Source organism: Trichosurus vulpecula, chromosome 1 (assembly GCF_011100635.1).
Source record: "Trichosurus vulpecula isolate mTriVul1 chromosome 1, mTriVul1.pri, whole genome shotgun sequence".
In the NCBI taxonomy this organism is placed as follows: Eukaryota; Metazoa; Chordata; class Mammalia; order Diprotodontia; family Phalangeridae; genus Trichosurus; species Trichosurus vulpecula.
In genome coordinates, this window is record NC_050573.1 from 195,280,419 (window position 1) to 195,307,815 (window position 27,397).

The window sequence follows — 27,397 nt, forward strand, 5'->3', positions numbered from 1 at the left end:
AAGGTTCGCTCTCCTTGTAGCAATTTCTGCAGCTCCCTTAGCTCCCCCTCCAGCCGGCTCCTTTCTCCCTCAGCCCTTCTGCTGGCATCCTCCAAATCTTGTTTCATTTTCTTTTTATCAGCCTGGTATGAGGCGTCCATGTGGAACTTCTCTTGAGTCACTGTGGCCAAAGGGCTGGTCAGAGTGGCCAACTGAGTCTTCAGCTGGTGCAACCCTTTGTCAATCCCCCCACTATCACTGGCTGACGTATCCCCACTACTCTCCAACACCCTTGGCTTCCTTGGACTGAGGTGGCAGACCAGTGGCCAGTCTCTCCTCTTCCACCCCAACATCCCCTGTGGTGCTGGTCAGACTGGCGATCGTGTCAAGGCTGGTGGTAGTGCCGGTGCTGTCCTCACTGTGAGTGGAGTACCGGTCATCCACAGCATCAGCCAAGGGAAGGCCTGGGGACTGGACAGCAGTGAGGCCAGCATCATCGGCCTCCTGGGACATGGAGGGTACCTCAAGGCTGGCCTCCAGGGCCTCTTTCTCCTTCAGCAGGCTCTTATAGGCCCTGATGAAGTGCTTGAGGCGGACCTGGTACTGGAGCAGCTGTTTCTTCTGCGTCTCTATCTTCTCCAGTAGGTCCTTCTTGCTGAGCTCCCTGCCAAAGTTCATGCCAAACTTCTCCACAGTGGGGGCTGCTCTGGAGCCTGAGGGGGGTACTTAGGGCGAGGGTCGCTGTTGCCAACGCCACCATGTCATTCCTGCCTCTGGCCCCCAAGGGCCAGCAGGGCGATGGACAAAGCTAGCAGAAGCCGCCAAGTCCCTCGCTCCCTTTGTCCCCATCCCCACGGTTCCAGCCCCGAACCTAACTCAGTAACGACTTGACTTCCATTGGTTGCCACCAAGGCTTCTGGGTATGCTGTGTGTGGGACAATAATTCCCCCAAAATGAAATAACAATCAAAGGTTTCTCAAGGTAAAGACAGAGGCTTTATTTGTGAGTCTCATGCGAGAATTGGGCATCGCCCACTCCAGAGTAGTCTGGGGTAGGGAGGCAAGTTTCGGAATGCAGATATGTAGTTTATATACCCCTTAAAGGCCCCCCCAAAAAACCCCTTACAAAACAATTCTAAGAAGCCCCTAAAACCCCCCAGACCTCTATCCCCATCCATGGGGGTAGTTGGCCTCACATTCTTGAAACAAGGAAAGATTCTTAATCTAACACCTTAACCTCAAACTAACAGACAGCAGTTACAGGCATGCTCACGCTATGTGTATGCAGGATGTGGACGTAGGTGGTGTATATGCAAGTTTAAGCAGGGGCAGGGGGGTTAATTTTTAAACTCAGAGATATAGTTCAGGTGTTAAGGAAGCTAAAATATTAAGTATCCTTTTCCTTAAATGAGAGACTTTCCACCATTCCACTCAGCTGGAAGTGTGGGCTTGCATTCGGATAGGCGTTCACTGGGGGAGGGGATTATTATTTGGATCATGAATTTAATTCCAATACAAATCTAAGGAGCTCCTCCTTGTAATAGGGCTCGTGTGGGAAAACAATGGTGGTCTTAGGTATAATAACAATCCATAGCCCCAATTTTTTATCTTACTAGGAAACGATTATGCACTTTATTTATTCAGGGTCTCCTTGCCTCGTCCTAACTTCCACTGTATTTCCACTCACCAACTCTTTAAAGGCAAAACCTGCCCTCAGTCCCATTCCCGGGTCACTTTAAAACATACCAGAAAATAACTACATTAGCCAGTTAGAATTGGTGGCTACCAATTTTTCTTCTATATCAATAGAGATAACTTTATATGCAAGAAAAGATCAGTGAACAATTAAGGAATAATAGATTTGGAATGGCAGCAGCCTGTCCTGCTGGCAGTAGGGAATAGGATAGGCTTCCCCTCTACCCCTTAACAAATGGTCTCTTTGGGAGGGGGAAGGAAATATAAAGGGAATACTCTGAATATTTAAAGTGGCTTGCCTGCCAGAGATGGAAAAAGGAGAATATGAAGGTGTCAGGGACTGGGTGTGTCTGTGGCTTACCAGCCCACTCCGAAAGAGCTGCTTTCAGCTCCTCAGCCCTAATCACCATCATCTGCAACAGCAATCAAGAAGATGGGGAGCTGGGGCAGGGCACCCAGGAACAGGGAACATCACTCTGACCCTCTGCTAAGATGCATTTTCTTTATCTTTTATAATCTTCCAACGTTAAGTTTAAACATCACACAAAGTTTTATGAACTTTAGATAAAAGTCTGCTTAGCTGTCCATAGTTACTCCCTGAATCTTATATCTCCTTAAGATGCTCGTGAAACTGTTAGGCCAGGAAAGGTTACACAAATTTCTAAAAATCCACTCACACAAATATGCAAACCGAAGATGAAATTGGCTTATGTTATATTACTTGAATGCCAAACTCAGAAGTCAAGAAGTTCTTCCATTTAGCCATAGTGTTAGATCAGTCAGGAAAGATTCATGATATTGATGGTGACCATGAATATGCCTGTATAGTTCAGAATCACAAAGTATAAGAGACTCTCTATATAGAAGGCAGAAGAAGTAAAACATTTATTCAGATACCAGAGGATCAAATCCCAGAACCAATAACCCCAATTTGACATAGCAATAATTGTATTCCAAAACCAGTAAGTCCACTTCAATGTAACAGCAAGGAGATTGAAACACAGTATCACAGCAAAGAGCCAAGTCATCATGTAACCTTCCCTTCTGCTAGGGCCTTCCTGTAAACACACTCTCACGAATCCCAACTGTCTGCTTGCCTGTGTCCTCTCCTTCCACAGTTCTGAAAGCCCTTGCATTTCTCAGAGCCCTTCCAGTTCTCTCTCTTGAAGTTCTCTCTTCTTCTTGCAGTTCTGTCTTCTTCCCATCTCCACTCTCCACAGCTCTCTAGTCTTTGCAGTTCTGTAGTCTGAGCTTAATAGCTACCCACAGGATATATATATACCCTGTGTAGGCCTGGGGCTTACCACCTAATAGTAAAAGGGTATGGGCCTGCCTACAAACTAGCCTCTCCTAATCAAGCCTCCCTTAACTAGCTCCACCTGAGGCCCATTGAATGGGGGGGGGGGGTGGAGAAGATCTTTGATCACATTAGCATCACAAATGTCAAGGTGAATGAAGTGGAAGGGCTGGAGTTTAAAACAAAACAAAGAAAATTTTTTTTGTTATTCTGAACTTGATAAACAGCAACAAACATGAAAATTCCCATCTACAAAGAACAGAAAAAGAAAATTGCATAGGAAACTGTGAATCTATAATATACAACTTGGCGGGGGGGTTGGGAGTTGAGTACATAATATATTCAACATCATAGTTTCAAAGCTGTTCTGCTTATATGTGTCTCTTTCTGAACTACTTCTGTTTGCTTCTGTGCATTCTTTTAAATGTTTTATTGGCACTGTTATTTTTTTCCTTTCTTTTGGTTTCACTATCACTAACCCTTCTTTCTCTCTGCAATTCTTCTGCTTACCCAAAATAAGAAATGAGCGTAATCAAGCATGATACAACAATACATTGGCCAAATAAATATATACAATATATATACACACACACTTGCATGTATATATGCATACATGTGTGTATATTTGCTTATATACACACATACATGCATATATACATATATGTACACCTGTACGTATATTTATATATATATGTCTCATTCTGTTATTTTAGTCCATTGTCTCTCTCGGTAGGTAAGAAACATACTTCAACTCCCTAGAGTCATGCATAGGCATTACAATGCTCATAGCTCTCAAGTCTGTCAAAGTTGTTTTCCTTGACTATGATATAGTCCTACTATAGAAATTTTTCTCCTGGTTCTGCTTACCTCACCCTCTATCAGTTCCTGCAAACTTTCCCAAGTAGAAGGGCTATCTTAGCCAAAGAATAAATAAGCACACTTCGCCAGGGCCCAGAAGTTCCAAGACCCCAAATTAACCAGAAGACTTTTACCTCCTAAAGAACATAAAAGTAGCAGCTAAGACCACATGCCTCACCTCTGGCCCCCAGGACCTGGTCTGAGGTTAAAGAGGGAACAAGTATTCACCCCTCTATGGTCTGAGTTTCCCTTCTAATTTCTCATCTGGCCAGTGGTCACTCCTGTTATACATCAAAGCCAACATTTCCTCCTGACAGCTTTCTGGCTCAATACTTCGGACGCAAAGATCTCAACTTCTTCCATTTAATGTGTCACCACAGGGCAAGAAGAAGCAAAGAGACTGAGCAAAACAGTTGATCCTAGGTGGAGGGACCAAATCTCACTGATTTCTATAGGATTCTAAACTCTCTCCCCATTATCTTATGTGAATGGGAGCTGATTAATGCAGTTTTTCAATCAGCTTGAAGTTATAGGGCTTTTAAAAGCACCTCTTCCTATATTGGGTCTGAATATGACCACTGGTCCATTGTTAAGAAGACAAAGACAATTTATTATTGGGTCTCAAAGACTGAGGCTGTTCCAAAAATAAATTGGCTGATTTGGAATCATCCCTTAGTTTATCCTAGGGAACAAGTTCCAATGACAATGAATATGATTTGGTTAGCTAGGCTTAGTTTGGAGTATATGGGGTGTTCAGGAGTAAGGGCAAGTACGAGGGCTCACCAAGCTCTTTTTAGGGCTGTTCAGACACCTTTAGTGTTGACCTGATTTGCTCAGCTCTCCTTTGTGGCTCCAAGAAGCTGTAGCATGCATAGTGGCCACACTCATATAACCATCTCAGCAGATGGGCCAAACCAGGTTGAGGGTAACTGAAAGGTCTCAAACATTTTGGCGAGATAGGAAGGTGTCTACTGCACGCATGTGAAGACTTCCCCTGGCAGAAGGGGTGGATGACAACAATTTGTTCCCCTGGCCATTAAGGTGGCTGAAGCAGGCCTGTGGAGTGCTTAGAGCTCGGTCAGGCATCAAAGACACCAAGGTCATTCAGTGCTTCCTGGGCCATCACCAGTCATCTTTTTTTTTTAATGGAAAATGTTTATTTTTTCCACTTACTAGTATTCTATTTTTTCTAATTACATGTAGAAATAGTTTTCAACATTCATTTTTATAAGATTTTGAGCTCCAAATTTTTTTCTCCTTCCCTTTCCTCTCCCCAAGACGGCATGAAATTTGATATGGGCTATACATGCACAATCATATTAAACATATTTCCACATTTGTCATATTGTGAGAGAAGAACCAGAACAAAAGGAAAAAAAAAACAGGAGAAAGAAAAAAAAAGGGCAGCTAGGTGGCAAAATGAGTAGAGCACCAGTCCTGGAGTCAGGAGGACCTGAGTTCAAAACTGGCCTCAGACACTTGACACACTTACTAGCTGTGTGACCTTGGGCAAGTCACTTAGCCTCAATTTCCCTGCCTTCCCCCTGCCAGAAAGAAAGAAAGAAAGAAAGAAAGGAAGGAAGGAAGGAAGGAAGGAAGGAAGGAAGGAAGGAAAGAAGGAAGGAAGGAAGAAGGAAGGAAGGAAGGAAGGAAGGAAGGAAGGAAGGAAGGAAGGAAGGAAGGAAGGAAGGAAGGAAGGAAGGAAGAAAGAAAGAAAGAAAAATAAATTAGCACACTTCGGTTTGCATCCAGACTCCATAGTTCTTTCTCTGGATGTAGATAGAATTTTCCATCATGAGTCATTTGGAATTGTCATAGATCATTGCATTGCTGAGAAGAGCCAAGTCTATCAAAGTTGGGTCATCACACAATGTTGCTGTTACTGTGTACAATGTTCTCCTAGTTCTGCTCACTTCACTCAGCATCAGTTCATGTAAGTCTTTTCAGGTTTCCTGAAATCCGCCCACTCATCATTTCTTATAGAACAATAGTATTCTATTACATTCATATACCACAACTTGTTCAGTCATTCTCCAGTTGATAGGCATCCCTTCAATTTCCAATTCTTTGCCACCACAAAAAAGAACTACTATAAATATTTTTGTACACGTGGGTCCTTTTCCCTTTTTTATGCTCTCTTTGGGTTATAGACCTAGGAGTGCTATTGCTGCATTAAAGGGTATGCCCTTTGGGTATAGTTTCAAATGCTCTCCAGAATGGTTGCATCAGTTCACAACTCCATCAACAATGCATTAGGGCTCCAATTTTCCCACATTTTCTCAAACATTTATCATTTTCCTTTTTTGTCATATTAGCTAATCTGATAGGTGTATATGGTACCTCAGAGTTGTTTTAATTTGTATTTCTCTAATCAATAGTGATTTGGAGCATTTTTTCATATGACTATAGATAGCTTTAATTTCTTCCTCTGAAAACTGCCTGTTCACATCCTTTGACCATTTATCAATTGGAGAATAACTTGTATTCTTATAAATTCTGAATCAGTTCTCTACTTGTTTTAGAAATGAGGCCTCTAACAGAGACACTGGCTGTAAAACTTGCTTCCCAGATTTCTGCTTCCCTTCCAAACTTGGTTGCATTGGTTTTGTTTGCATCACCAGTCATCTTGACTTTTGTCCTGCCACTGGACTCCAATGAATCAGGAGGAAAGAGTAAGGCTGATGACTTTGCACAACTCTGCCTCACTTAAATCCAAGTCATGCACAATTCAAGCTGTCACCCATGATGTCATTGGTTCTCTTCAAAAACAAAGGACAAACAACAGGAACAGTCTAGGACTCTTGGGAGCACAATCTCATCAGAAAAGTCACTACTAACTGTTGGGCTATAAAAGAAATGACACAACACTTTATTCCCTTTTGAGTCTTTTTTTTAACCTCTCCTCTTGTACTTCTAGAGTGCATAGAACAACTGTCCTCCTCCAACCCCTCAGACTTGTTAATGTTTGTCTTTTGGCAGAAGCCCATGGCAAGCTGCTCATGCTTGCCCAGGTAACCTGAGAGAGTGAGGATTATGGGCAATGATTTTCAAGCTCAACATGTGTCTAAAGAAGCAGAAATCCAAATTTCCTAGACAGAACAATTCCAGAATACCTGTAAGTTAAAGAGTTAAGTTAAGAATACCTCTAAGTTAAAGAGTTTGGAGAGCTTACCTTTATAGAGAGAAGGGAAATTCCTGAGCAGCAGGCCTCTTGGAAAAAGAAGATTGCCATATGGCCCATAAAGCTGGGGAAGTAGTGAAAACAAACAAACAAAACTAAAAAACGACTAAACTCAGTAGGTCAAGGAACAGATGTGGTTTTTTTTTGGTATTTCTAATTACCACAACAATGCAGGTCTGATTGAAATGGGGTTCCATGCTCCCCAGACCCAAAATGTGTTTTACTTTTGGAGTTCTTAAAATCATGTGGAGTCCTCCTAATGAATTACCTACCTCGAAGAGGCTTATATGGCTGCTTCTTGGGGAAACACAAGAGACATGACATGTAATGGAAGTGCCTTGGAGGGATTCGAAGCATGCACAAACATTCTGTAAATGGTTCTGGTCTGCTAAATGATATCAATCGGTGTCAATTAATTAAATGGAACTGGGGCACCAGTCACCATTTATTGACAGTGAGGGGAAAGCATACTAGAATGGGGATTCAAGTCAATATCAGTAGAGAAAGATACACTGAACCCCTCAGGGGCACTCCAAGAATCATACTCACGTGTTGCTGAACAAAGTTGGAGAAAATCACAAAACTGAGCTGATTGGGTCCTCTACAATTTATGTGACATAATCTCACTGGATCTTCCCTAATCAGTTCACTGTTCTACTCATCATAGCAGCTTTTCCAAACCTTTTCATCCAACTCCAAACTTCCCAGGGCTTTGCCCTCTCAACTGAGAATGTTGCCTCATATTTTACTGGAAAAAAATGAGGCCATTCACTGAGAGCTCCCTCTTCTCTCCTCCCCCTCATCTTGTATCATTCTAGAATGCATAGAGCAGCTGGCCTCCTCCAACCCATTTTGAACATTTGTCTTTTGGCAGAAACCCATGGCAAACTACTGATGCCTGAGAGAGGTGGCCTGAGAGAGGATTATGGGCACTGTTCTTCAAACTCAGCATGTGTGTAAAGAAGCAGAGATCCAAATTCCCTAGATGCAAGAATCCCAGCATCTTGCCTTAGCGAAGTAGGGAGATTTCTTTGCCCGCACCAACCTTGTGAGTTGCCTTCTGCGACTATCTCCTCCTTCACCCCTGTTTCACATAGAGCAGTAGCCCTTCTTCTTGCTGAAGCAAACCTCTTTCTACTTGCACAAGTGAGAGCAGTATGGAATTACGACCAAAGAATTATTAAACTACCTATACTCTTTGACCTAGCAATACCACTACTTGGTCTATTTCTGAAGATAATAAGGAGAACAGGAAAAGAATCTACATATTCTAAAATGTTTATAGCAGCTCTCTTTGTAGTGGCAAAGAACTGAAAATTGCAGGGGTGCAGGGGTGAGGAATGGCTGAACAAGTTGTGGTATATGATTGTAATGTAATACTACTGTGCTATAAGAAATGATGAATTCAATGGTTTTAGAAAAACATGGGAAGACTAGAACAAAATAATGAAGAGTGAAATGAGCAGAATAAAGAGAACATTGTACATAGTAACAGCAATATTGTTTTAAGCACAGCTTTGAACAAATAAGTTATTTTGACTATTATAAATATTCAAATTAACTATAAAGGACATATGAAGAAAGATGCTATCTGTATCCAGAGAAAGAATGGATAAATGGAAGTATGTATAAAATAATTTTACATACACACACATATATGTATATATATACATATATATGTGTATACATATATATATATATATATATATATATATATATATATATATATATATATACCTATTTGTGTCTAATGGTAGCCATCTCTAGGATGTAAGGGGGAGGGAAGAAAAAAAAAGAATAACACGATAACTTTGTTGTTTATTTGAAAGGAATAGAAAGTTGTGCATAGCAGATTTGTAGTTTCAGGTGCAATAAACTTTTTTTGTTGTAATATGTTATTTTATTGTACTATATTATGGAAATGCTTGTTTTATTCCATAAACTAAACATAAAATTTAATAATGAAAAAAGTGATACTATTCCATTCAGTGGTAGGATGAATTAACAACCAATCCTCCATGGAACCGAGCCAAGGCCCCACCCCCACTAACAACCAGTTTGCCAAACTCAACCTAAAATTAGGTACTGGTTCTACCAAACCAGTGCAAACCAGCTGAATCCTACCACTGATTCCATCCTGTCTCCAGCAGATAGTCCCTTCTACCAACCTTACTCTCTCACTAATCTTCACTTTTTCATTGTTTACTGACTCTTCCTTACTGTTTATACACATGCCCATGCATAGCCTCCATCCTCAAAAGAACGTTGCATTCCTTTTAGCTATCATGATGCAAAGCTCTTCATTTTCATGGTGAAATGCCTTGAGAAGGTCTTCTACAGGAGGTGCCTCCACTTCCTTTTCTCTCACTCTCTTTGTAACTTTTTGCAATTTGGCTTCCAACCTCATTATTCAACCCAAAATGCTCTCCCCTAGACTTACATTCATAATGATCCCTTAATAGCCATATCTAAAGAGTCTTTTCTCAGTCTTCATCCTTCATGATTCTATCATCAGCCTTTGACCCCATCATCCCTTCTGCCTTGATGCTCTTTTCTCTCTTGGTTCTTGGGACATGCTTTCTCCTGATTCTCCTCCTACCTCTCTGATGGTTCCTTCTTAGTCTTCTTTGCTGGATCTTCATCCAGGTCATGCCCATTAATTGTGAAGGTCCCCTGAGGCTCTGTCTTGGGTCTTTTTATCTTCTCCCTCTGTAATATATCACTTGATGAACTTATCAGCTCCAATAAATTCAATTTATCATCTCTATGCAAATAACTTTCAAATCTTCTTGTCCAACTCTAACTTCTCTTCTGATCTCCTGTCTCATCAGACATCTCAAACTAGATGCCCCATAAACCTCTTAAATTCAATATGTCCAAAACTGGACTCATTATCTTTCCCCCAAAATCCTTCTCTCTTCTTAACTTTTCCATTACTTTTAAGGGTACTCCAATCCTCTCAAACACCCAGACTCACAACCTGGTAACATCCTCAACTCCTTCTCTCACCATCTGTTTCCAATATATTGCCAAGACCTGTCGTTCCTTTTTTTTCTTTTAAATGGCATTTTATTTTTTCCAATTACATGTAAAGACAATTTTTAACATTCAATTTTCATATAAAATTTTGAGTTCCCAATTTTCTCCCCCCCCCAAGATGGTAAGCAATTTTATATGGGCTATATATATGCAATTATATAAAACATATTTCTGTATTAGTCATGTTGTGAAAGAAAAACCAGAACAAAAGGAAACACACACACACAACCAATCCTCCATGCTTCAGTCTGCATTCAGACTCCATCAGTTCTTTCTCTGGACGTGGATGGCATTTTCCATCATGAGTCTTTTGGACTTGTCTTGGATCATTTTATTGCTGAGAAGAGGAAAGTCATTCATAGTTGATCATCGCACAATGTTGCTATACTGTGTACAATGTTCTCCTAGTTCTCCTCACTTCACTTTGCATCATTGCATGTAAGCCTTTCCAGAAGATCTGTCATTTCTACCTTAATAACATCTCTCATACCTATTCTCTTCTCTGATGCTGCCACCACCCTGGTGCTGGCCTTCATCACCTCATGCCTAGACTGCTTTTTATTGGTCTTCCTGCTTCTTCTTTGATGCTTCTCATCACTCCAATCCATCTCTCACTCAGCTGTCAAACTGGTCTTAAAAGAGGGCCTATGGGCAGCTATGTGGTACAGTGAATAGAGTGCTAGACCTGGAGTCAGAAAGACTCATCTTCCAGAGTTCAAATCCAGTCTCAGACGCTTACTAGCTGTGTGACCCTGGACAAGTCACTTAACCCTGTTTACCCCAGTTTCCTCACCTGTAAAGTGAGTTGGAGAAGGAAATAGCAAACCACTCTGGTATCTTTGCCAAGAAAATCCCAAATGGAGTCACAGAGAGTTGGACATGACTGAAACTCCTGAACAACAAAAGCAAAGGTCTAACCATTTCATCCTTCTCCCCCATTATATAAACTCCAGTGGCTCTCTATTACTTCAAAGATCGAACATAAAATGCTCTGTTTGGTATTTGAAGCCCTTCATAACTTGGCCCCTTTCTACCTTTCCAGTCTTTTAACACATTACTATCCTCTACACGTTACATCCTCTTCAAAAAAGGACAAACAGACAATCCTCTACATACTCTTCAACCCAGTGACACTGATGTTCCTCACAAACAATATTCCATCACCCGAATCTGTACATTTTCTCTGGCTGTCTCCCATACCTAGAATCTTCTTTCCCTTCCTCTCTGCCTCCTGGCTTCCTTTGGGCCTCAGCTAAAGTCCCATTTTCTGCAAGGAGCCTTTTCTATACCTTAATCTTATTGCCTTCCCTCTGAGATTATCCCCAGTTTATCCTGTATATATCTTGTTTGTACATAGGAACTTTTTGTTTGTTTGTTTGGCCTTTCTTTGTATCCTCAGAGGTTAGCACAGAGCCTGGTACCTAGTATGTATTTAATAAATACTTTTTTACTGACTGAGGAGGGTTACCAGCTAGATGCTGGGATATTGAGTTCAGAGATTACTCTCCACATGAGTAAATCAAAGATCTAATTGCACATCCTGGCTGACTGCTGATGGGAAACATGTCAGCTATAGATGCAGAAAGATGACCCATGTAGTTACACAACCGTAAATCTGAATGTAAAAGCCCCTTCTGGGGACTCAAAGCATTGCTGTTGTTCATCCTTCACTCCTGAAGATGGCCGATGACATCAGGCACGTGATATTTTGACTTGCAAGTTAATTGCATTTGAATGAGGCAGAGCTGTGCAAAGTCATCAGTCTCACTCTCTCCTCCAGGGCCATTGGAGTCCGGTGGCAAGACACAGGTCAAGGTGATTGGAGATGGCCCTAGATGAAGTGGGAGACCTTGGCTTTTTTAAGCTAAGGTATTTCCATGGTCTCAATTTGTCTGAGGCAACACCCATTCAGTGATATAAGGCTAGGTAAAAAACTGAGGCAAAAGATCGCCTAGTTTGCCTTTATAAAAAAATCAGACTAAGAGGGGAAGACCTACTTACATCAGGGTATTCCAAAAAGTTTTAGCAATTAAAGCTTAAAACTGCTCTAAGAGTTCTGGGACACTGTGTGAATGTACATTATTTCTCCCGATAGAACATAAATTCCTTGAGATTTAGAATTGTTCCATTTTTTTTTTATCTCTGCATCCCTAGCACTTTAGTACAATGCATGGTATACATTAAGTCTTAATAAATGCTTGATGATCGATTGATAAATTCCAGCCCACAATGACCTCTCCTTTCTCTGACCTCCTATGCCTTAGGATGCCACATAGTTTACTACTTAGTAACTCTCTGGCTTTTTTTTTCACATCTAGATGATAAAGTCTTTGAGGGCAGCAACCATTTTTCACGCTTCATTTTGTAACACCCTCCTACTATTCCTACCATAGTGCTAGACAGGAAGTAGATAGTTTTTAAAATACCTTTTGATTATTTTTTGGTTGGAAAAAAGTATCCCTTTACTAATAAAAAGTTTTAATAACTTTTGCTGCCCATCATTCTAAGTTTTGTAATAATTGATCCGGGAAGATCAAATACTGAAGCTGAAGCTTAAATACTTTGGCCATATAATGAGAAGATAGGACTCCTTGGAAAAGACTCTGATGTTGGGAAAGACTGAAGACAAAAGGAAAAAGGGATGGCAGAGGATGAGATAGATAGAGTCCTGGAAGCAATGACAGACTTTGAGAAATACTGGAGGATAGAAGGGCCTGGCGTACTGTGGTCATAGGGTCACAAAGAGTTGGACACAACTCAACCACTGAACAAGAACATTAAAAATTTGTGGCTGTCAAAATTCTATTTTATCCTGGTATGTGTTCCATAATGAGTAAGGGGGAGAGGGAAGTATTGAGTGCTATTTGTGATTATAGAATGAATTTGAATGTTTATTGTTCTGAGGGTCCCCCAGACAGAGAGACAGAAATAATTTTTTCTTGGAAGAGTTCATGTAACAGTTAGTATTGTACAACTTGAAAAATTGTACAGTGAAATCCCACGACCATTTAAAGACCAAATTGGGAATTGATAGAGCTGAACTAGAATTAATTGGGACAACTACCCACATCAGAGATCAAATCGTTCTGCTTCTTAGAAGAGGAATTTCAGCAAATGGGGCTCATCCTTTAGAAGAATGAGTGAGAGGTCTTAATTGACTCTATTCCATTATGCCAAATTATACTGAAAACCTCCCCACAGTGAGTGAAGACTGACAATGAGAACATTTTAGGGATGTGGGAGAGAGAAAATTGTCTTTTAGAAAGCTGAGGATTTGTTTTTGTCACTGATCTTTTTGTCCATTGTTGTTCTCTTATAATAAAATTAGTGCTTAGCTAATTGGCTTTTCTGGAAGCCAATTACTTTTCAACAGCTTTAAAATATATTTTAGGCATGTGAAAGTGGAGACTAAGTTGAAACCAGGGGAATGTCAGAGGCACCTTTCACAGGCTATCAAAAGCTGATTATTAAATTTTCAGTGGGGGCATTTACACCTTAGAAATCAGCAAACATTATAAACCAGGGGCTAATTTATTGTTTTATTGATGGTCTAGATTTAAGAAAGTGGTAGAGGGGCAGCTAGGTGGCACAGTGAGTACAGCACTGGTCCTGGAGTCAGGAGAACCTGAGTTCAAATGTGACCTCAGACACTTGACACACTTACATCTGTGTGACCTTGGGCAAGTCACTCATCCCCAATTGCCTTGCCTTCCCCCCTCCAAAAAAAAAAGTGGTGGAGAAAATGTTTGTAATGCAGTTCAAACTTAAAGGTGTGTCATGCATTAATATTTTTTGAAAGCTTGTTGTTAAACACTTAGCAACACATCCCTAGTTGAAATCAAGATGTTCATGCAACTATTCATTATCAACTCTGCAAATATACTCATTTATAGAATTTTAGAGCTCCATGGAATCTTTGAGATTGCACAGTACTATTCCCTCATTTTATAGAAAAGGAAACTGAAGGCCAAAATGTTCAAGAAACCCTGGGAGGAAATGTCCAGGCCATCATTTATTTATTTGCTTGTTTGTTTTTAATCTTTACTTTTTACCAATCTTTTGTTTTTACATCACCTTCATTAACAAATATAGCCCTCTACATACTCTAACCTGGCAAACCATCCTTTGTAACAGAAAATTAAAAGGGGGTGGGGAGGTGGGGGCGCAATTCAGCAAAACTAATCAACACGTTCCTAAGTCTGAAGTATACGCTTGCAATGTTCAACACCTATAGTGCACTACATCTGCAAAGATGGAAGGAAGACACATTCGTCATAGGCGATGACTAAGCTTGGTCATTATAGTCACAGCATTCAGCTTTGTTTTGTTGTTGTTTCATTTCTATAGTTCTAGTCCAGGGGTGGGGAACCTGTGACCTCGAGGCCACATGTGGCCTTTGACTGAACACAGAACAAGAAGGGCATTTGTTCTGCGAAGTTTGGATTCAGTCAAAGGGCCTCACTTGAGGACGTAGAGGGTCACACGTGGCCTCTAGGCTGCAGGTTCCCCACCCCTGTCTAGTCATTCTTTATATGTTCCTGATTCAGCTAACTTTAGTCCATACCAGTTCATCTTAGTCTTCCCATGCTTCTCCAAATATTCCATTGTTATTCAATCATTTAGTCATGTCTGACTCTTAGCGACTTCATTTGGGGTTTTCTTGGCAAAGACACTGGAGTGGTTTGTCATTTCCTTCTCCAGCTCATTTTATAGATGAGGAAACTGAGGCAAACAGGGTTAAGTGACTTGCCAAGGATCACACAGCTAATAAGTGTTTGAGGCTGGATTTGACCTCATGGTGGATGAGTCTTCCTGACTTCAGGCCCAGTGCTTTCTCTGTGCCCCATAGCTCCCCCAAATTTTCCATATTCATCAAGCAATAGCAGGTAGGGGTACAGAGAATAGAGAGCTGAACCTGGAATCAAAAAGACCTGAGTTCAAATGTGACCTCAGACACTTAATAGCTGTATGATTCTGTACAAGTAATTTAACCTCTATCTGCCTCAGTTTCTTGATCCATAAAATGGGGGTAATAATTAGTACCTGTCTCCCAGGGTTGTTGTGAAGAGCAAATGAGACATTTGCAAAGCACTTAGCAAGGTGCCTGATGTCCAATAGGTGTTTAATAAATACTCATTTCCTTCATTCCTTCCTTTTCTAAAGGAACAGTAACAGTCTATCCATTTGTATGCCACAATTTGTTTACCATTCTAACCATTTTCAAATTAATGGACATGCAGGTCAAAGTTTAAAAACCAGCTCTCCAACACACACACACACACACACACACACACACACACACACACACACACTTTGAAGTTTAATTAAGAAAAGTCCATGAGATTTGGCAATTAATTGGTAACTTTGGAGAGTTTCAGTGGAATGATAAGGTCAGAAATCAGACTATGAAGGATTAAGAAAAGAATGAGAGGAGAGGAAGTGAAGACACCTATTTTAGACAGCCTCCTCAAGTAGGTTAGCCACAAAGGGAAGGTAAAGCACAAGAGTTAGCAGGAAAAGAAGGATCAAGGGAGGGTTTTTGGAGGATGAAGATGAGCATGTTTGTAGGCAGTAGATTAGTTTGCATTATTAACATTTTCTCATCATTTTATTAAGTAGAAAGAATTAACAAAATAATAAGTCAAGCCCTTAATTTTGGCATTTTCTGTTTTCTGAGATATAAATGCTTCCATTGAAAATGTAGCGGTTGGCTCATAGGAACAGTTTGAGCATATGTCATTGATTCTATTTTTGGTTCTTTGCTACCACAAAATTTCTGTGAATAAAAAACCTTTCTTCTGCCTTTGGCCTCTTTGGGTATGTATGCCTAGGTAGAGTTCACGATAGATAAAAAGGCTCCAGATGAGACTTATCTGATACTCACACAACATAAAAGAGTTAAGGGAACACAAAGCCTAGTAACAGATGACCTAAGATTAAAAGTGAAATCATCTCAAGAGTGATGGGAGGGCCTCAAAAACAAAATTTGGATGATAAAACCACATATTTCAATCAGAGACAAAGGTGAGGTGTCTAAAGAAATCGATGTGGTTTTACAAGGAAATCATCAACCAACTTGAATTTCTTAAAGTATGTGTAAAATAATTTTACACACAGATATGTAGATAAAAATACACATACACATATATATTGTACATCATATATATAATATATGTGTATGTGTCTAATGGTAGTCATATCTAGGCTGGAGACAGGGAGAGAAGAAAAAGAAATTTACATGGTAATTTTGTTGTATATTTGAAAGGAATAGCAAGTTGTGCACAGGAGATTTGCAGTTTCATGCACAATCATATTTTTTATTGTACTATGTTATGAAAATGCTTGTTTTATTCCATAAATTTAAAAATATAAAGGTCAGTACAAAATATAGGAGCAAGGAACTGAGGTTGAATACTAAAAAGTAGCACTATCTTATTAGGATAATATAATTAATTTTAAATCCCAGAACAAGCTAGAACTCATTATGAATGCAAAAGGCAATGAAAATGTTTTTCAGGCAATGTTTAATATAGGCAAGGGGTAGATTAAAGAAAGTAAAGAACAGCTACTCAGGATGGATGGGGCAATGACAACAGACGACAGAGAGAAGACAGAATTATTCAACCCTCAATTTGTTTTCTTTCCCCAAGAGAATTATATTCAAGTATAATTCAAAAATAGAACAAAAATGGTTAAACACGGAATCGAAACCCAAGACAAGTAGGGAAATGGTAAAAGACCACCTCAATGAAGTCAAGTCATCAAGCTTAGAGAAATTTCATTCCAGGCTACTGAAAGGATTTGGGGATATGATTATTAAGACATTCTCAATTATCTTTGAAAAATTGTGTAGAACAAGAGCGATATTAGAAAATTGAAGCTATATGAATGTCGTCCCACTTTCAAAAGCAAGAAGATATTGATGGCGTGAGAGGGTGAACTCTGAAATAATTGAGGAAACAAAGGTTTCAGCTTCTGGGCATATCAATTTATTAAGCAATACATGCTAGTTGAATAACAAATTGGGACCAAGCCTCTTCAGTTTGCCACTGGACCCTGAACACTGAGGGAGATAGATTTTTATGCATTAAAAGAGAACAATTAGCACCAGTCTTGGAGTCAGGAGGACCTGAGTTCAAAACTGGCCTCAGACACTTGACACACTTAGTAGCTGTGTGACCTTGGGCAAGTCACTTAACCCCAATTGCCCTGCCTTCCCCCCTCCAAAAAGAAAAGAAACAATTAACAGGATATAAACCAAGATACAAGATTAGGTCATCTGTTTTCCAATCAGAGGAAAAATTAGGGGCTTTTTGGGGTGTGAGAGGGATGAGTGAATTTTGAGAGTTGGGAGCGGGGAGAGTGAGCTGGTGGACTTTTCTGGATGTGAAACAGGATGTTATTCAATTACCATGATTAGCAAGCAGGAAAAAGAAACCTAGGTCTCAAAAGAGAGTTGTTTTTGCAAGATGGAGTCAGTTTGATTCATACAATCCTCTCAATAGATTCATTACAAAATTTTAAAGTACATAATTAATGGAGTGATTTACAAAGTCTTCAGAAGGGAAGTGGTTATCACTATAAGATGGTATGGATTCATTTAGAATAAATAATGTCAAACTAACTTTATTTCTTTTTACTTTTTTTTACAAGATCATTCAACTGGTAAATTGGGAGAACTCTATAAACACTGTATTTCTAGGTTTACGAAAGGCATTTGTCAAAGTTCTTCACAGTATCCTGATGGACGAGAAGGAAATGAGCAGAATAAGTCAATGACAGGTTCAAAACTATTTAAATGACTGAGCGCAGCGAATGACCCAGTGCAATTTAACATTTTTATCAATAACTTGGGTGAAGACATAAATGGTATGGAGATCACAAAAGGCTAGAAGTGATAGTATTGGATGATAAAATTAGCACCCCCCCCCCCGCAAAAAAAAAGATTTCTTTAGCTTGAAACAATGCACACAATCTAATATGGTGAAATAGACAGCATTACATCAAGTGATTTTTTAAAAAGTGCTGGTATTTATGCCACTAATGAAGATCACAACACTTTATAAGCTAATAGATGGTCTTCAAGAGTTCCTGTGGCCAAAAATATTCATCACTCTGTGGATAACCTGATGATGAGTCTCCGAATTTATCTAGGCTGGTGTAGTAGCAACTTAGATTTGAAGATCTTTCCCACCCATTAATAGCCCATGTGACCTGCTTATGTCACAGGAAGCTTAAGTCGCATGTGGTAGGAGGAGCTTCCTGACAGGAAAAGGAAGTTATATCTCAGGAAATGCTGAAAGAGAGAGACAGAGAGACAGAGAGAGCGGGCAGTTATGGCTGCTAATGGCCTCTGTCGTGATAGTTAGAACTGAACAGGCTGACTTGGCTGTATTGTGAGTTTGTCCTTGGGAAGACCCCAGCAGGGGGTCAGAGAGGTTTTGGGATGGTGAGGCTCCAAGTTGTGATATTGTGTATTGAGTGTTTTACTGTCCTGATAGATTGGATAAATGGCTTGTGGGATATGGTTCTCTGGTGTCTGAATAAATGGTTTACTTCTTCTACCTTCTATGTGGAGAGTCTCGTATACTTTGCAATACATAGGCATTTTGACAATTGTCATCTACATCAGGGCTGTCCAACCTTAGGTTTTTATTGAAACAATAGACAATATATTTTGATTTGCCATTTTAGTGAGAGCTCTGCAGTAGCTTGGCTTTGTTTACTAAAGCATTTATGTAAATTTCTATGCTTGTAGGCAGCCGCATAAATCATACTGGGGGCCGCATGTGGCATTTTGGACAGCCCTGATCTACGTTGTTATTATTGCCTCACTGATACATTATTTGGCATCACAAACAGGATCACAAGGTAGAAGACCTCTATTTAGAGGTAGAAGAGCTTTAGAGAAAGAAATGGTTATCCCAGGATGGGAGGATATAACTTATTGCTCCCTAGGAAGGGAATGGTCTAAAGGCACTGGTCTCTGTGAAGACTGAAAACAAGAGGCTACATAGTGGAGGACCTAGAGATTTGGAGCGATGTCTCAGAGGTTACTGTTGAGCAAGGAATGGGAATGCCAACAGAGATCTCTATAGGAGGCTGGATTTTACTCACAGCCTATCATATTGTATGTGAGAACAGGCACAGACTATTATAAGAGAGAACTCAGACAGTTACTGAAATGTCTAAGAATATTTCTATACCACAGCAAGATGGAGAACCTCAAGTGGTAAAAACAGAAACGTACTAGCGGTGCTGCAAATTCAGCTAGAAGGCAGAGGGAGCCAAGGAGGTCAGTTCAGCCCAGGTGAGATTTAGCAGTCAGTCTGGTTACCATGGTAACAGGGAGAGAGACTCTAGACAGGAGTATATAATGTCAGAAGCTGAGGCATGAGGTGCTACGTTGTTGCATGGTGCTTCTCACATAGAGAATCAGACATCGCTACACTCTCAAAGAGAAATGCACCCCATACAGCGAAGAAGGCAAGAAACACAGGATCATAATACTGTGTTCAGGGAGGTTTTGGAAGATTTTACACAGCAGGAAATCACAGATATCTTGAGTAGGTTCGCCCAGAGAATGGGAGAATTGTTAATTTCTTGGATGGTAAGAATCAGTGATGAAGGTGCCGCGGGAGTGTTTGTAGATACTGTGGATTGTATGAGATTCACAAATATTAGTCAGAATTCTTTTGTACAGCAAGCTTTTAGGGATTATCATTTGCAAAGAGGTAACCAAATAACCAATTTGTTGGCTTTGGCTGCAGTAGGTTGTAATACAGAATACCCTGCTGATTCTATGTGGCCTACTGCAGATAGACCCTGGTATTCAATTAGGAACTGTGTGAGAAAGTTAAAGGAGGAGGTAATGAAGACTGCTACTATGTTAGAGAACGCTGAAGTTTATTATGAAACTCCCTTGGGAGTCTCTCATAAGAATTTGATCATTAAAACAGCACCCCCACACACACACTTATAAATATGTAATTCTGACTCTGCTGATTGCAGAAGTAGAGAACCCTCTTTCAGAGGTGCTGGATAATATTTCACAGTTAAGTAACTTAGGAGACGGGAAATGATAAATTTCCTTGGGAGATAAGGGTAAAAAAAACAGCGAATTCAGCATTGGAGTGGAGTGACAAGAAGAGAAATGTTTACTGCTGTATTGAAAGTAGGGCTAGATTTTAGAAGAATAGATGGTATTCCAACTAATAAGCTATACAAAATGTACCAAGATAAGGGGCTTAATAACAAACAGAATAGAGAAGTAAGAACTGCCCCTACAAATCCTACAGATCTTGAACCTTTATATCCAAATGAGTCATACCTTCAAGGAGACTAGGGGATAGGCTGAGCCTCAGCTCAGATTAAAGAAACACACAGACAGGATTACAGACTCCATAATAATCTGACTATATGTTGGAAAAATGGATCAAATACTATAACTAGGGCATTGACAGTCACTGGGGCAGAGGCCACCTTGATTTATGGAAACCCTAACAAATTTAAGCATTGGAACTCCTATTACCATCACACGACTAGGAGGGGCTGAAACTTCAGCCAGACAAGTGAAACTGGTGATGAAAATTGGACAATTGCCTAAGAAAGAATATAATATGGTCATTGTACCCATTCCTGAATACATCATTGGAATAGATATATGGAAAGGCATGACTGAATTTGCCTGAGGGGAGATATCAATTTGCAGTAAGGAAGATAGGAATTAATACAGTTTCAGTGGGAAAAATAAAAATGGACCCAATCACTTTTCCCTGAACCTTCTAAAGTAATTACTTTGAAGCAGTATGGTATGCCAGGTAGGCAAGATGAAATTGCCAATACTATAAAGGAATATGTGGAAACAGGAGTGTTAGTCCTCAATGGAATAATCCTGTATGGTCAGTATGAAAGTCAGATGGAACCTGGAGAATGACAGGGGATTATAGACAATTTAATAAAGGGATTCCACTCTTCTGTGCTGCTGTTTCAGATACTATTACCTTAATAGAAAGGATCCAGAAATATGATGGGACTTGGTATGCAGTTATTGATTTGGCCAAAGCTTTCTTTACGATCCCAATGGACTCCAAACAATGGGATCAGTTTCCTTTCACATGGCAGGGCTGACAATATACCTTTACACAATTGCCAAAAGGATATTTGCACAGCCCAACTATTTGTCATAGGATTGTGGCTGAACATTTGGATGAATTAAAGCTACCTGGTGTACAGCTTACCCACTACATAGATGATATTTTGATACAGGGAGAAAATGTAAAAGAAGTGGAGAAGAGGTTGATACTTTTAAATGAGCATATGAAAAGCAAAGGATGGGAAATTAACCCTGCAAAGATTCAAGGACTAGCTCAAACTGTAAAGTTTTGGGGTAAACAATGGAATAAAGGACTGCAAGAAATTCTCCCACAAGCTTAGCAGAAGATTCAAGATTTTCTCATCTCCACCAATAAGAAGGAGGCCCAAAAGTTCATAGGACTGTTTGGATGTTGGAGGCACCACATTGCACATCTTGGACAGATTTTGAAACCCTTATATAAAGTTACCAGGAAAAAAATATGAATTTGATTGGGCACTTGAACAGAGTAAAGCTTTTGAAGAAGCTAAAGCTGCTATATGATTGGCTATAGATTTATGGCCTATGCAAAGGGGACCAGTGGAATTACAAGTGACTGCACAAGATGACTATGCAAATTGGAGTTTATGGCAGAAACAACAAAGCAGAAACGTATCATTAGGATTTTGGTTAAAGAAACTACCTTCATCTGGATTACAATATACACCTTTTGAAAAGCTGTTGTTAGCTGCATATTGGACTTTGGTAGAGACTGAACAACTGACTATGGGCCATGAAGTGATACTAAGGCCTGGAATACCAAATATAACTTGAGTAATAAGTACCCCAGCATCTCACAGAATTGGACATGTGCAAGAGGCTAGCATAATTAAATGGAAATGGTATATTCAGAATAGATCGAAATTAGGCAAAAGTGGAGTTTTTGCTCTATATGAATCTATCACAGGCATCGACATTGATGGAAAAGACAAATCCCCCGAATCAAGGCAACAGTTGGTACAATCCTTGGTAAAATGGAATGACGGGTACGATGGACTGACTGAAGAACAGAAGAAACATGCATGGTTTACTGATGGGACATCAAAATATTTGGGACATAAAAGACATTGGAAAGCAATAGCCTATAATGCATGTACTAAGAGATAGGTGGAAGTATATATATATATATGTATATATATATGTATGTATGTATGTATGTATGTATGTATATGTATATATACATATATATACGTATATCTATACATATATATATATATATACATATATATATGTACTGAACTTATAGCAGTACATTAAACTATTAAAACAGAGAAAGGAGGACAGTGTCATATATTCACTGATTCATGGGCAGTAACTAATGGGTTAGCTACATGGATGCCAATGTGGAAAAATCAAAATTGGGAAATTCATGGTAAACAAGTTTTGGGCAAAGAACTATAGGAAGATATATGGGACGTGTCTTTGGTTACTAATTTGTTGGTTTTTCATGTAGATGCTCACATGCCCCTTGCTACACCAGAAGGTGAGTACAATGCACATGCTGATCGACTAGCAAAGACTGCTACTGAACATATTGTCCCTATTCTGATGCCAACTGATGATCCAGTACTAGCAAAATGGGTCTACCAAATAGCTGGCCAATTAGGGGTCCAGGCCACACACCAGTGGGAACAAGACCGAGGTATTAGTATCACTTATTCATTGTTAAAGCAAGTAACAGAGAAATGTCATATATGTCAATTAGAAAAGGAACGAACTGTCCCTTGGGTAGTAACTGGAGAAATAGAAAGGGGAAAAATTCCAGCCCAGATTTGGCAGATAGATTATATTGGACCACTAACCCAAGGCGAAGGATGCAAATTTATATATACTTGTGTTGACACCTATTCAGGTGTACTAGTGGCTTGTCCTTATAAGAATGCAACCCAGAAAAACACCTGTAAAACTCTAGATATATAAGTCTATATTATGGAACCCCAATGCAAATTCAAAGTGACAATGGGTCACATTTCAAAGGTAATGAGATGAAGAGATATTGTGTATTGAACAATATAGAGTAGATATGTCATATTCGATATTGTCCACAAGCATCTAGACTGATAGAAAGAATGAATGGATCATTGAAAGAACAGTTAAGAAAGTTAAGTTCTAATAATTCATATCAACATTGGAAGGATAATTTGTTCACTGCTTTATGTAATTTGAATAATAGACCATTAGGAGGAAGTACACCTCTAGCCAGAATGATGACCCCGAATCTGCAAATTAGAAAACAGAAAACACATAAGATCCAAAATATTGAGTATTGGACTGTGAGGGAAGATGTCCCACCACCGTATCCAGGAATACCTGGTTCAGCAGGATATGATTTATATTGTTTAGAGAACTTTTGGTTGGATAGAAAAGAGATAAGAAAAATCTCTACTGGGATATGTATGAGAATCCCTAAGAATCATTTTGGACACATATTACCTAAATCAGGATTAGCAGCTCAAGGAATACATATATGGGCTGGAATGACAGATTCTAGTTATCAAGGAGAAATTATTGTGACATTCCAGAATTTAGGTGAAAAACCTATACAGTTGTGTAAAAATGATAGAATAGTTCAATTGATTATTATTCCTTGTGAAACAATACCTCTTGTGAAAACTGACCATCCTTCCAAAGTAACTATCAGAGGAAAGGAAGGATTTGTTCTACTGACAGAATAAAATTGGGAGCTAAAGTATTGGTAAGGCGGTAGCTGGATGATGTTCCAAAGGCTGCAGAAATTATTGCACATGGGAAAGAAAACACTGTGACAGTGGCTTACCCAGGAGAAAATAGTTATGAAATTGTACCCTTTACTCATGTATTCTATCATGAATGAGGCTATGATAGTCTCTTTGTTTCTTTTTGGATTTTTTTCTATTAAATTTCTTTGTGAGATTTGTTTCCTGCAGGCTTAGTACCATCCACCTGCAGATGCCTGATTGCTTAAGCCAGATGTCACCCCCTGATGTGTTTGGATGTCACCCCTGGACCTGTCCACAACTGTGATGTGTCATACCTGGACCTGGCATCAACTGAGCTCCAGAGGCCAGCTTGCTGAAGAACTGACCTCTCAAATAGGACTTTTAATCTCTTGGGGCAGGGACAGCTCTATGTCCAGTTTTAGCAGGAAGAAGCTTTGGAGGATGAGACCTTCGCCCCTCACCCCAAGATTTTGAGCCCCATTCATTCGAGGAGGGAATGATGACATTGTTTTATGTGCTTATCTTGTGTTATCCCTGTTATATTGTAGTGTAAAGTTCTGTTGACACCAGTTATCCCAGAATTCCCATTGCCCTATGTAATGGATATGAAAGACCAAATGTAGTAGCAATTTAGATTTGAAGGTCTTTCTCATCCATTAATAGGCCATGTGACCTGCTTATGTCACAGGAAGCTTAAGTCACATGTGGTAGGAGGAGCTTCCTGACCAGAAAAGGAAGTTTTGTCTCAGGAAATGCAGAGAGAGAGAGAGAGAGAGAGAGAGAGAGAAGGAGAGGGAGAGAGAGCAGTTATGGCTGCTAACGGCTGCTAATGGCCTCTGTCATGATAGTTAGAACTGAACAGGTTGACTTAGCTGTACTGTGAGTTTGTCTTTGGGAAGACCCCAGCAGGGGGTCGGAGAGGTTTTGGGATGGCGAGGTTCCATGTTGTGATATTGTATATCAAATGTTTTACTGCTGTGTAGACTGGATTAATGACTTGTGGGATCTGGTTCTCTGGTGTCTGAATAAATGGTTTACTTCTACCTTCTATGTGGAGAGTCTCATATACTTTGCGATACAGAACTTCATAGGCATTTGGACAATTATCATCTACATTGTTATTATTGCCTTACTGATACAGCTGGTCCTCAGATAACACATATTACCCATCACCAATTCCCTACTTCTTTTCTACCCATCCCTAACCTCAGAAATGAAATCACTAAATCACAGAATGTTCGTTGAATTGAAGGATGTAGGAGAGAAAATTTTATTTGGAATGTAAAGAGCTGGTAAAAAAAAAAAAAGATGGTGTCCCAGAACAGGATTTAGATTGTGTACTGTACATTTTTAAAAGGGTTAGCAGACTTCTGGCCAAGAATGGAGTATGCAAATCTAATCAGAAGGGCATTTAACTAAAAGAAAACTGGTTTATGTATGTTCACCAAGCTAGATACTATAGAAAATAAGTTCAATGAATAAGAACAATAATTGAGACACGGTAAAAGTTCACGATTAATCATAAATCTAGAGCTTGAAGAGATCCTGGAGGACATCTAGGTCAACCTCATTACTTTAAAGATGAGGAGACTGGCCGAATAAGGTTAAGAGACTTTTCCAAATGGGTTGATCTAATTACGTTAAGCAATTTACAGAAATTAAATCCAAGTCATCTGACTCCAGAGTAAGTTCTTTTACCAAAAATCAATAGTAAAACCCATGACCTCAAATGTCCTTTAAAAAGGACCCAAAGTTTAGGCAACAAGCAAGATGAGCTAGAATTCTTAAAATAAGTAGACAAATTTGACCTAAAAGTACTGTTATAACTTCATTGGCTAAAATACAAGATTCAAGTGTAGATTTGAATTTTGTTGTTCAGTTGTTTTCAGTTGCATTTGACTCTTTGTGACCCCATTTTGGGGGTTTCTTGGCAAAAATACTGGGCTGGTTTGCCATTTCATTCTCTAGCTGATTCTACAGATGTCACTTTAAATAGGGTTAAGTGATTTGCCCAGGGTCACCCAGGTAGTAAGTGTCTAAGGCCAGATTTGAACTCAGGAAGATGAGTCTTAACTGACTCTGGGCCCAACACTCTATCCACTGTGCCGCCTAGCTGCCCCTATAGAGTTGAATAAGAATGCCTTATTCAAGGAAATAAAGTAGGTAAAAGGGAGGAGATAGCGTTTATATTAACAAAATATACTCATGAGAGGAAATATAGGACAGGAAGAACATGGTTGAGAGGATTTGAGCAAAGATCGATGGAGGGCAAAAAGAAGTGATTTTGTGATCAGGGTATACTATAGTCCACCTGGACAGAAAGAAGAAATAATTGAAAACTCCATAGGAAAGATCATAAATCTAGCACAGAGACACAGTTTATTAATGATGAGAGACTTCAATGAATAAAACATCTGCTTGAGCTTTCTTTCTGCTAAATGACAAGCAGCTAATATTCTTTGGCCTGTCTTAGTGATAATTTTATGTTTCAAAAGTTATAAAGACCCAAACAGGAAATTCTGTGTCGGACCTGATTCTCACCAACAGGGAGAGACTGTTTACTGAGATGGAAATGATGGGAACAAAGAAGATAGAAGTGTCTGCTGCCACTTAGAATCTGTGATAGAAAAGAAGCAAGTTGATCATTGCCTAACATGTACCCTAACTTTTGGAAAGTAGTTAGCTAGCAAATAATAATAGCTAGCATTTATGTAGTGCTTTAAGATTTGCAAAATGTTTTACAAATACTATCTCATTTTATCTTGGCAATAATCCTAGGAAGTAGGTACTATTATTATCCCATTTTTCAACTAAGGAAACTGAGGTAGACAAAGGTTATATGACTTTCCCAGGGTCACATAGCTAAAAAGTATCTGAGGCCAGATTTAAATTCAGGTCTTCCTGACCCCAGGTTTTTCAATCTGTCTACCACCATGTAGCTGCCTCTAGGCCATATGTCAAAGGGATCAAAGGAAGAATAGAGTAGGCTTCAAAGGGCCAAATTTCTACAGTGGAAGTCAGCCCAGGATGGATGGTTGGTCTCAAAAATTAAATTCTGATGACACAAAGGGAAATAAACGCAATGAGAAACAAAAATGAGAGAGATTTGAAGAAATTGATACATATGTCCAGGGAAATCACCCACCAACTTTGATTTTTGAAAGATGTAGAGATGATAGAAGCAAGAGCTGGAAATAAAATGAAGACAAAAGTGCTACGTTGACCTGGAGAAGTACTGTCAGGACACAGCATGAGCTGAAGTTGGTAAGAGAATCCAAGTAAAAGGGAAAAGTGAGATGTTGATACTGGCAACAGAGAAGGCAAAACTGCCCAAGTCTCACGTTTGACTCTGGTTTCTCTGACAAGAAAACCTTACCCGGAAGTCACGAAACAAAAATGGCTCACAGGGAGCTGATGCATGAGCTGGGGAAGGAGATGACAACCACAGCGATGATGACGATAGCTAGCGTTTATATAACTCTTTAAGGCTTACCAAATATTGTACATTCTACATAC

At 39.6% G+C, this 27,397-nt stretch overlaps 1 pseudogene; it reads right to left on the reverse strand.

The window, feature by feature from the left end:
• The window catches only part of LOC118835558, a 36,032-nt pseudogene that overhangs the window by 1,364 nt on the left and 7,271 nt on the right, over positions 1 to 27,397 (reverse strand).